A 10,198-nucleotide genomic window follows, 5' to 3' on the forward strand; every position below is an offset into this window, starting at 1 on the left:
TTACCTTTCATTAAAGTAAGTTTCTCTATAGTCAAAAATCTTTAATCATTTTATCCTTCATTGATTTGTCATTCTTTCCCAGAATGAGTGCAATACATTAAAAACAGTTCCATCCTGGGGCAGTAAGTTTCATAGATCACAAGGCTGAGATAGATTTACTTCCAACTTGACTCAGTCACAGCTTCCAAATACTGAGTGTAGACATCACAGGATCTGCCATGGTCCCCACTGCCTTAATACAGTACTGCTGAATGAAGAATATCACTGAGGACCACAGAGTATCTTTAGCAAGTTTCTAAGTCATATGAACAAAATGCACAACAGTAGAAACTGACTGGTCATCACCCCAAAGATAGAACACTTTCATAATAAATGAATACTAGCAAGCAGTTCTCCTTGCTTCCTCCTTCATTTTCAAACACAGTTCACCCTTAAGAAAAAAAAAACAACAAACAAACAAACCTTGAGCGGTATTTCCTTAAGACTGACATTTGTTCAGCTTTTCTGCAGGACTATGCAGCGCAATAGAGCTTGAGGAAATTAAGCCTTCATTGCTACCCTGCCCACACCTTACCCAGCGGAAGCCCATCCAGAAAGCGCACACCTCATTGCATGTCTTCTGCAAGTACACATACCAACATAAAACAATGATGGCTGCTCACAGGGTGAAGGCAAACATTTCACAGCTTAGATATGCATCCTGGAAGCTCAGTATGTGAAGAAACCTTCCTGCTATTCTTACCAGGAATCAAGGCTGTGCAACATGGATCTTCTCATATAGCAAGCACAGGAAACTATTTGTTAAAAACATTCACTTTTTTTCTTCAAGTACATTATGAAGACCACACACTAACCCATATGAAAGTCTTGTCTCAGTAACGTTCAGGGAAAAAAAGCAACCCTCAAAACACAAAATTAGGTTGTGGCCCTATCTGATTTATAGCATCCTAGGTTTTCCAGCTCCAATATAGTGCAATTACTTAAGATCTTTATAACAAGAATTATCTACAGAAGCTTACTGTGAGAATTAGTTCCTGAATGTTTACATTCCACCAAAACAGGTATTACAGGACAGAAAGTTGTAACAGTATTTCACAAACACCATTTCCCCATTGCAACAAGGGGGAAAAAAAAGAATAATTAGCAAACTTCTTAATTTAGCTGCAACTTTTTTTAACCTTACTGTAGCTAAGTAGTAGCGAGGTGGATGGAGTCAGCCAACATCTACCTGCTACACCAGCTGTTCACAGCCTCAAGAAGTATATTACAATTACAATCTCGATTTTTCCTTTTCAGTATGATTCACTTTTGAGTTTGTGCCCTAAAGCCCAGCTGGCAAGCGGGAAGGCTGCCTAGTGGCCAGCAGAGTTCTCAGCTGACTTGATCCCCTGGTCTCCCTATTAGAATGGCATACTACATCATTTATTTCACTTTGCACTATTCCAGTTACAAACAAGATTTCTACTTTCTCCTTTTAAAAATAAGCAATTTCTAATCCAAATATAGCAGAACACCCCATTACTGAGAGGAATGACTTGCACTGGTAAGTCTACAGATTCTGCAACAGAAAAGGTTCACAAAGCTTCTCACAGTGTCACAGAATCCTTAAGGCCAAGATAAACCACTAAGATCACCTAATTCAAACCATTAACCCATCACCACCATGACCACTAACCCATGTCACTCAGTCTGTCACTGCCTTTTTCTTGAAAAATCCCAGAAATAGAGAAAATACTTGAATACTACGATTTATGCTATAAAGATTCAGTTATTTAAATCACATATATGAAACCTGGTCTTCATAGAAATAAAATGGCTCAGAACAGTTAATAAATGCTATTTACATCTCTCCATATATCAACATGAATTTCATCTGATGCAAGGTGAGCTTTTTTGCCTTAACCAAAAAACAAGGGTATCTTTCTCACAAAACAGATATCCTTCCAGTTTGCACTTGTAGCAAAGCAGATCCTACTATCATAGGCTCAAATCACCTTACAGAACACCAATGAACCCCCCCCAAACTGCTCATGTCATCTAAGCACAAGAACAGGACAGTCAGCCCTTAAATGAGGTTTAAGTGAGGAGGAGCCTCCCCACAGCTAAATCCTCTTCACCCGTGCTCCCAAGCCTGACCTGGTCTCTTCTTCCAGGTGCTCGGTGGGTGGTTTTTTTATTAGCAGCAGGTGGAAGTAATAAGAGGAACCAGAAATTACCTAGAGCCATTCTCTCAATCTGATGTAAAATTAAAATACTCAGGTTGTGTTTTTGGAGTTAAGAATACTGTAGCCTTGTCACAGCTTTGAAATTTTCAAAATTCTATGCTCCTTACATTCAACCAGTTATCTTTTATGATCCACGGTATTAGTCTAAAGAAGTACAGATTCAACTAAAAACAAATAAATAACCAAAACACCAATAAACCACAGTGAGAATTAAAGCTATCAAAATTCACCAAATTTGAATCAACAACTGGGAACATACAGTACTCAGACTGACTCTTAATGGTGGTATTAATATTAAATACGTTTTCTTAATATGATAATACGATAGTCCATGAAAGGGACAGCAATAATAAAGTCATTGGTTTACTCCTGTATAGTTTTGCTATCTAAAAGAGGTATATCCTTCCTTAATCATAAAGACGCTGTTTATACAAAATGAATAAGATAGTTAACATGAATAAGTCCAGAGGACAGATGTTACATTGCTAAATACACATCCCTAATGTAATTGTTTTAAAATTATATTCATGAAAGCTCTGACAGTAACATCAAGTGAACTACTAAAACTAACTACACCAGCATCCTGAATCTGAATAGAAATTTTGCAACATCCAAACTAGATGTAGAGCATCTCCTATGGTCACGCAGGGGTTATTCTGGGCTTATTCTCTTCTATTTCTCCTACCTTGACCATATGTCTTATAGAACCATAATAGTGCACCTGGTTAAAACCATTGCATTTGGCCCTAGTTTTCCTTTTTGTAATTCAATAGAATTATATGAGGTTGTAGTTTGCTGGTGGTTTTTGTTTTGGTTTGGTTGGTTGGCTGTGTTTTTTTAAATTTAAGCTAGGTTCTATATTACCTCTTTATTTGTCGCATTAGGTCTTAATTTGCTAGAGAGCTATCAGCAGATTAAGACCAAACTGCATAAATTATTAATGCTCTCACTTCCTGGTGTTTTTTGTTGTTGTTTTGTTGTTGTTGTTTGTTTTTGTTTTTTGTTTTTTTTTAAGCAATCCCACTAAATTCCAGAAATTACAGTCAACACAACTGACAGTCAAAACAATTGCAGCCATTACTGAACCAGCTAAAAGCAATTGAACAGCTGTATCTTCTACAGCATTACTGAATCCAGAGACCTACAAATTATACAGACCTCATAATACTAGTTACAATTACAATGTGGCTTATGGAGCATGGATAAGTACGAATTACATGATAAATATCTTCAATTTATAAGGTAGTTAGAAAGTTATTTGTAGTGTAGTGTATTACTAAAGCAAAACTAAATGACTTCTAAAATCTTTCTAACATTTTATGCATTGTTATATATGTGTATTTTAGATTTTGTGTATTTGCTCTTTACAGAATATCTGATTCAGATATTAGGTAAAAGTCAGATGCAGAGACATATATGTGCATACAAACACAGACCTCCATGAGAATTTTGGTGTAACTTGCTATATAAAGGATTTTCCAGCAGTAATTGAATAAAAAGCAAAAATAAATCTAAGAGTACAAGTATGACTTATTCTTTGTGGAAAAGTACATAACAGGTCTCATCTCCCCTTCACAACCAAGCATAAATACCAGGCTTAAAGTGTAATATGGAAATAGGCTACCATTTTTCGGAATCTTTGTTTCTGTTTATTGTAACTGCTGAGCAGCTGTTCACATTGTTGAATTTGCATTTTAGAAAGCACATCAGATGCAAAGCAAGTAGAGGTAGAGATAGGCTAATAATCTGTTAATTCACTTCACTTGTTTCTACAAGTCATTTACAACAATTTTTCATACAGTGTATTTTCTACTGGCTTACTTGCTTTTTGCCATTTCAAATTAAGTCATTAATGAATCTTACATTATTTAGCCTAGGAAACCAATACATAATTTGATATATATTCACGCTATCAGAAAGCGAACATGATTTAAGATACTAAAACATAAATTAACAACATGGGTAGAAGAAAGCTTTGCCTCTCTAAACAATTCCTCTGTGCCGCTTTTGCTGAGCCCTGTAGACTGCAAAAATTTAAGTGTTTCTAGTACCAACGAATACAATCCAGGACACTACTGCTGGAAAAATCCTATTCATTGAAAATCATGCAAATAATTAGAGACAAGTAATTACCCACAAATGTTTCAATTTATTCCTACAAAATGACACACCTTAAGCTGTTATTTGTTTCAAGCCATGGAGTGAAGGTCGCTTATTAAGTGCAGATTCTGTTAGTAGATTATTTCTATGGGTTCTTCTAATGCTTCCATAAACACTCATGTGAGGACGTGGTCTCGAGCAGGGGCCATTTATCTTTTGAAGACCTTTTAATTAATTATTTTATTAAATGGAAAATGGGGAAGAGGCATGCCTATTTTAAGTTCAAGTTACCTGTGTTGAGTGTCTCCATGGCATAACCCAGTGATCCCAGTTTCTTCTTTCAGTCACTTTGTCAACTTACTGGAAATAGTTCTGGGAGGAGTTCGCCAGATTCTTCAGAGACCTTTCATTTTACCTTTGGATTTCTTCCAGTACACCAGGAATTGTACAGTTATAGCAGCATTACATATAGAAAATCTGCATGAGTTTTGAAGTTCTTCAACAATAGCAAATTATAATTCTTTACACTGTAATCACAGAATTTTTGGGAATATTTTTTTTAAAATATATCCTAAAATTAGACTTTTGGGAAAAGAAAATTGTAACAGTTGTTGGTTTGGTAGCTTTTTTAAAAGTGTTATTGATACATTCAAAAGGAAGAGTGTTTCTTGGGTTTTCTTTCATCAGCAACAGTAGCTCTAATGCTGCATTTGGAATCTGTGTACTCCTGTAGGAAATTAGAGAGAGTTATCTAAGCGCAATTACAATCCTCCCTGCGAGGGAGCCAGGTCACAAAGCAACAACTGACTTCTCACCACTTCCTGCAAAAAAGAAGGCCTGAAGTCCTTTGGAAGATAAGAGAACATGCATTGCACTATACTGTAAAATGGCAGAGCTGCTGACTATTTTGCACCTACAGAATAATTACATTTTTCTAGGGTTGAGAAAAAACAAACAAAAATAAACAACAACAAAAGAAAACAGAACAAACCCACCACCAACACACTGATACAGTGTATTTAGAGGAGGGAAAATAAACCTCACTTTTTTAGTAAAGGAAAAAAGCCCCTCTTGAAAAATACGTACAATAATGGAAGACAGTGCAAAACAATATAAAGAAATTCAAGGTCTCTGAAACATAACAAGGTACCAGCATTTTACTAACAAAAAGTGCAACAGACTTAGAGAAACACACCAAAATATTTCAGCTGCACACCCACCAGCAAATGAAAACAATTGATTAATAAAAGTCATTGTTACAATGAATTAGTAAAAGTTATGTTTTTTAGAAATAGGAAATCTTGCTGCAATCCAAGCAGCTTGGGTTCTTTGGTTCAGCCCCTTTAAGCCCAACGTGTGGGGCTCTCACCTCTTTGCTTGCTGAAGCTGTATTCCCTGGGATAATCAAGAATGGTGCTACCCCATTTAGAGACAGCCAGTGTGCACATGAAGCAGAAAAGTGCATTAGCTGAAGCAGACACAGTCAGTAAGGACCTTTACTTCAAAGAATTCTCATAGCCAGACGTGGTAATAGGGAAGCATAAAAAAAACCCAAAGCAGTGGAAAGAAAGAGTTCATTTTATACAATCAAGTGGTTAACCTGGCCCTCTGCCCAGAAATGTCTATTCTACCCTGTGGGCGGCCTTCTCAAAAGTAAAGAAAGAAGCTTAATTGAGATTAATGGTCTTTTCTACTGGGGTCCAGGGAAAGTCCTAATTAATAAAGCAGCATACTGAACAGTGATTATGATTTATAATATGCGAAAACTTTAGAATACTGAATAAGAACTGATCAACACAACCCTGACTGAGAACTATCTTCCACCTATCTCAGTTTACTTTCAATATAAGATACACCTGCCCAGTTCAAAGATAACATTCCAGTGTTTTATGCTTTAAAGGCCAATACACTTATTTTATATGCCAGCATTATCCAGACACTTGCTGGAATCACACTTCAAGCAGTTAGGACTTGAAATCATCTTACTTTGTGGTCACAGATAGAATTCCATAGATCTAGGTAACTGCACTTTTACATTTGATCATTTTGCTGGTAGTGTCTATTTCTAGGCTTTCTTGAAACATTAATTTTTCTCCACTTCTCCACCTATCTCCTGTAATGATGTTCTACATTTTCTTACACACTGTTGTGGAACTACTACTTTCCATATAGAAAAAGGCCAAAAATTTTCAGAGTAACTCCTGCCTAAAACCAATTGTTCACATATGAACTAGAATGCTATCCTGTTAAAAAGCATATAGTTTAAGAAATTCACAACAGAGATTTAATCATTCATATACAAGAACAATTCATACACATCTTCAAAGGTAAAGGAAAATAATTTACTCCTTCCTTTGTGATACACTCGTTTAATGTTAGATGTCAAGAATGTCCTGGTCAGCATCATAAAATGCCTTATTCTTTGATACACACTGAGTATGCACAGGAGCATATCCTTGTATTTTATGCAAAGAAATATAAATGCATTCACAAATACACAAATAAACGTATGCTTATTCATTCTGAAATAAGTATATTCAAATGCTGAACAGATAACCAATTAAATAGCAGAAATGAATCAAGGTATGCATTATCTTATTTTCTAACTTCTCTATCATCATTACTAGATAATGATCCACTTTTCCCCAGTAGATAAATCTATTTAAACGGAGAACCAATAAGTTTATCGTTCTTCACCAAGCCTACTAAAAAATTTCTACAGCCATCTTTTTAACCTTTGCCTTCCATTGATGCCTCAACTTTCCATTTCCTCTTGGCTACCTTAGTTCCAGTTCTTGAGGAAGTACTCCAGATTCACATACCGCCACCAATTTGCAAATGGTAAAACACATAAGAAGAAATTCAGGCAGGTGTAATTCTGTTGACCCCAGTGAGCTATACCTAACAGCAGAATCTCATTGTTGCTCTAACATGCTATTGATTAAACAGTCTTTGCATGAGCTGAGCATTCCTTAATAGTCACACACTATGCAATCATCTTCCGTTATTTTATTTCTGTGCCTTACTCTATGTTATTTAAATGCTAAGCTAAGAGGATGGACTTCTTAATACCTTTCTTTGCAGCACTTATTTATCTCTCAACTTTTTTTTTTTTTTTTTTTTTTTTGCTACAGGAAATTATTTAAGTTGAAAAAAAATAAAAATAAATAAAAACTGTTCTTAATAAACCTCATTCTACCTCACCCAGTGCCAGTGCTGGTCCTGAGGCAGCCAGGGAGAAAACAAAAGAGCTCACAAAGAATTACACAAGACAAATAAGACAGTTTTAAGATCAACTTTTATTGAAAAATTTAAACTGCATTGCATATCTTCTTTACAACTTCAACATTTCTTTAACCACAAAACAGAGATTCCATTTAAAAAATCTCTTCGTATTTGTCACCATTCTAAAAACAGTTTATCAATTGAGTAACGACAATTTTAAAATCCTGGGCTACTACCAAGTCCCCTGGTTCTGCCTGTTTGCAACGAATGGTATAATCTAACAATCTTCTCAATCTTACTAAGTACCATTAGTAATATAATCAGAATTTTTCTCATTCAAAATCAACAGCTGCTGCTGATTTTCATCTAACGATCAGCCATTTCCATAAAAATTACTTCAGTTCACAAGTTCTGTAACTGTAAATTCAGCCTAACATTTGCATATCATTTATTTGATCTGAATTCACCCATCCCAAATTGCAGTGATTGTCAGTGTAACTTAAAAGACAAAATTGCTTCCTTAGATTGTATTTTAAACCTCAGAAGAGTGAAGTTACTCACCTGTAATAGTAATGCTTTGATTGAGTCAATATTTCTGTATATCCATACTTCCTGAACTCTCACAGTCAGTAGTGCATGGATTAAAAAAACAGGAATGTCCCAGGTAACCTTTTGTTTGAGAAGCAGCAAGATATTACTCACATGCAGATTACCTACTGGGAAGAAAACACAGATGAGCTTTCTTACTGATGAATCATAGGATCATAGAATGGCTTGGGTTGGAAGCAACCTTAAAGTTTCAACTCCTAGACAAAATCAGCTAACCATATTGGGAAGTATTATGAGCCCTGTGCCCAGTACTGCAATTTAAAGCTTCACAAGAAAAAAAGCAATTGTGGTTATCTCCTGTGATAAGACACAACACTGCACAAAGTCAAGATAAAATTCAGAGTGTCGAAAGATGGATTTAAAGTGCCTGTCTCTAGAGAAGACATATCTGTGTTAACTGACTCATTTCTGAGGCAAGCTGGAGGAGCTCCACTTCCTCCTGGATGAGTGGCAACAGCTACAACTTCTGATGCTTCTTACCAGCAGAAAGCAAGACACTTCACTAAATGAAGCAGCAGGCAAAACAAAGAATATGTGCTGAGGAGATTTAGTTCTATTTCTGACTTCATCACAGGTCTGCACAAAGCTAGTTATATGAATGCCAGTAAACCATATTAGAGTCTGTCCCGTGGTTTGACAGTCAGTTATATCAGATAATTCTCTTTAGTTTAAACACTTCTAAGGAACATAAAATTTTAAGTACCATTTCTATAATATTGAGATGATGAACTGGATACCAGATCCATGAGGTTAAAATGTTAATGTTAGAGACAAACTGGATCTTACAGCTTTAGTAATACATTTGGTGAGTTAACTTGACAAGGGAGCAAAGTAAAGTCAGCATTTAACTGTCCTTACACAGACTATCCTAGTTTGTATTTTCTCATAAACCACAAGGACTGAGGGAAATCCTTCAACATTTTGTGTCTGGACATCAAATAAAGTAAGAAGTTGTGAGAGACCAGATCTCTGGCAGAAGCCTTTCAATTGAAATGCCACAAGGTCCTTCCCTTCAAAGCAAACTTCTTCCTACTCCTAAAAACAGTTTCCAGTGACAGACCACATGGTTTTGCTGAATAGCTTATAAAGAATAGCAATTAGTGTTACGGAAATTGTTACTGAAGTCAGTATTCACACTGACTGCTTCTGCAGCATGGCAAGGCCTCAGGTTTCAGTGAGGATGAAAAATGTTGCCTAGTAAAAGCAAAGAAAGGTATCAGCAGTATAATTAAAGAAAGCTAATGCCTAAGATGAAGAAAGTAAGATACCAACTGCACAGTATTAACAAAAGTAGCCTAATAAAAAAAATTCTGTGCTGTGGAAGAGGGATGAACAACTCTCCTACGAAAAGCTGGAAAGGCTGTACTGCACAATACACCATTTACCATTTTACCATTTTACAGATTCTTCCTTCTATCTGTTCTGACTCTTCTGTAGGTGTGATACAGAGTCCTCAGAAGACAACTCATCAGACCTGCAGGATGGAAGTATCTGGTATCTGTAGCTGTCTGTCCTTCCACAGTAACAAAGGGGGGGTAAAGAGGATGTGAGGACAGCAGAGTGTGCATTCACTGAGCATTTATAATATAATTTTATTACTGATTTGGGGGAAAAAGAATAAAAGGAAACCCAGATAATTATTGACTTGCATGGATAATAGACCTAGAGTCACATATGAAGAGGTTTAAAATCAGCATATTGCATTTATCACAGTGACAGTAATTCTGTAGACAGAGAACTATTGAATTTTCATTTTGTTCCACTATTCTGCTTTCACTATGGAGTTTTCCACTTTTTAGTATTGATTATGCAATGATTAAAACTGAACAAGCTGCAGATGACTCTGGTGTCTATACTTCGAAAAGCCTGTCTGGTTTAAATTGCTGTGACATGTCAGTTGTATTAAAAGATTGTGAGATTAATTTTTGTTCCAAACACACAGTGAATTATTTCACTGAAAGAATGACTCTCATTGAGACTCCTACAGAAATGCTACAGACCTTCAGGAATCTTTCCACAGAATTTAGTTAAAATGGTCC

This window comes from Excalfactoria chinensis, chromosome 7, assembly GCF_039878825.1.
Source record: "Excalfactoria chinensis isolate bCotChi1 chromosome 7, bCotChi1.hap2, whole genome shotgun sequence".
Taxonomy (NCBI): Eukaryota; Metazoa; Chordata; class Aves; order Galliformes; family Phasianidae; genus Excalfactoria; species Excalfactoria chinensis.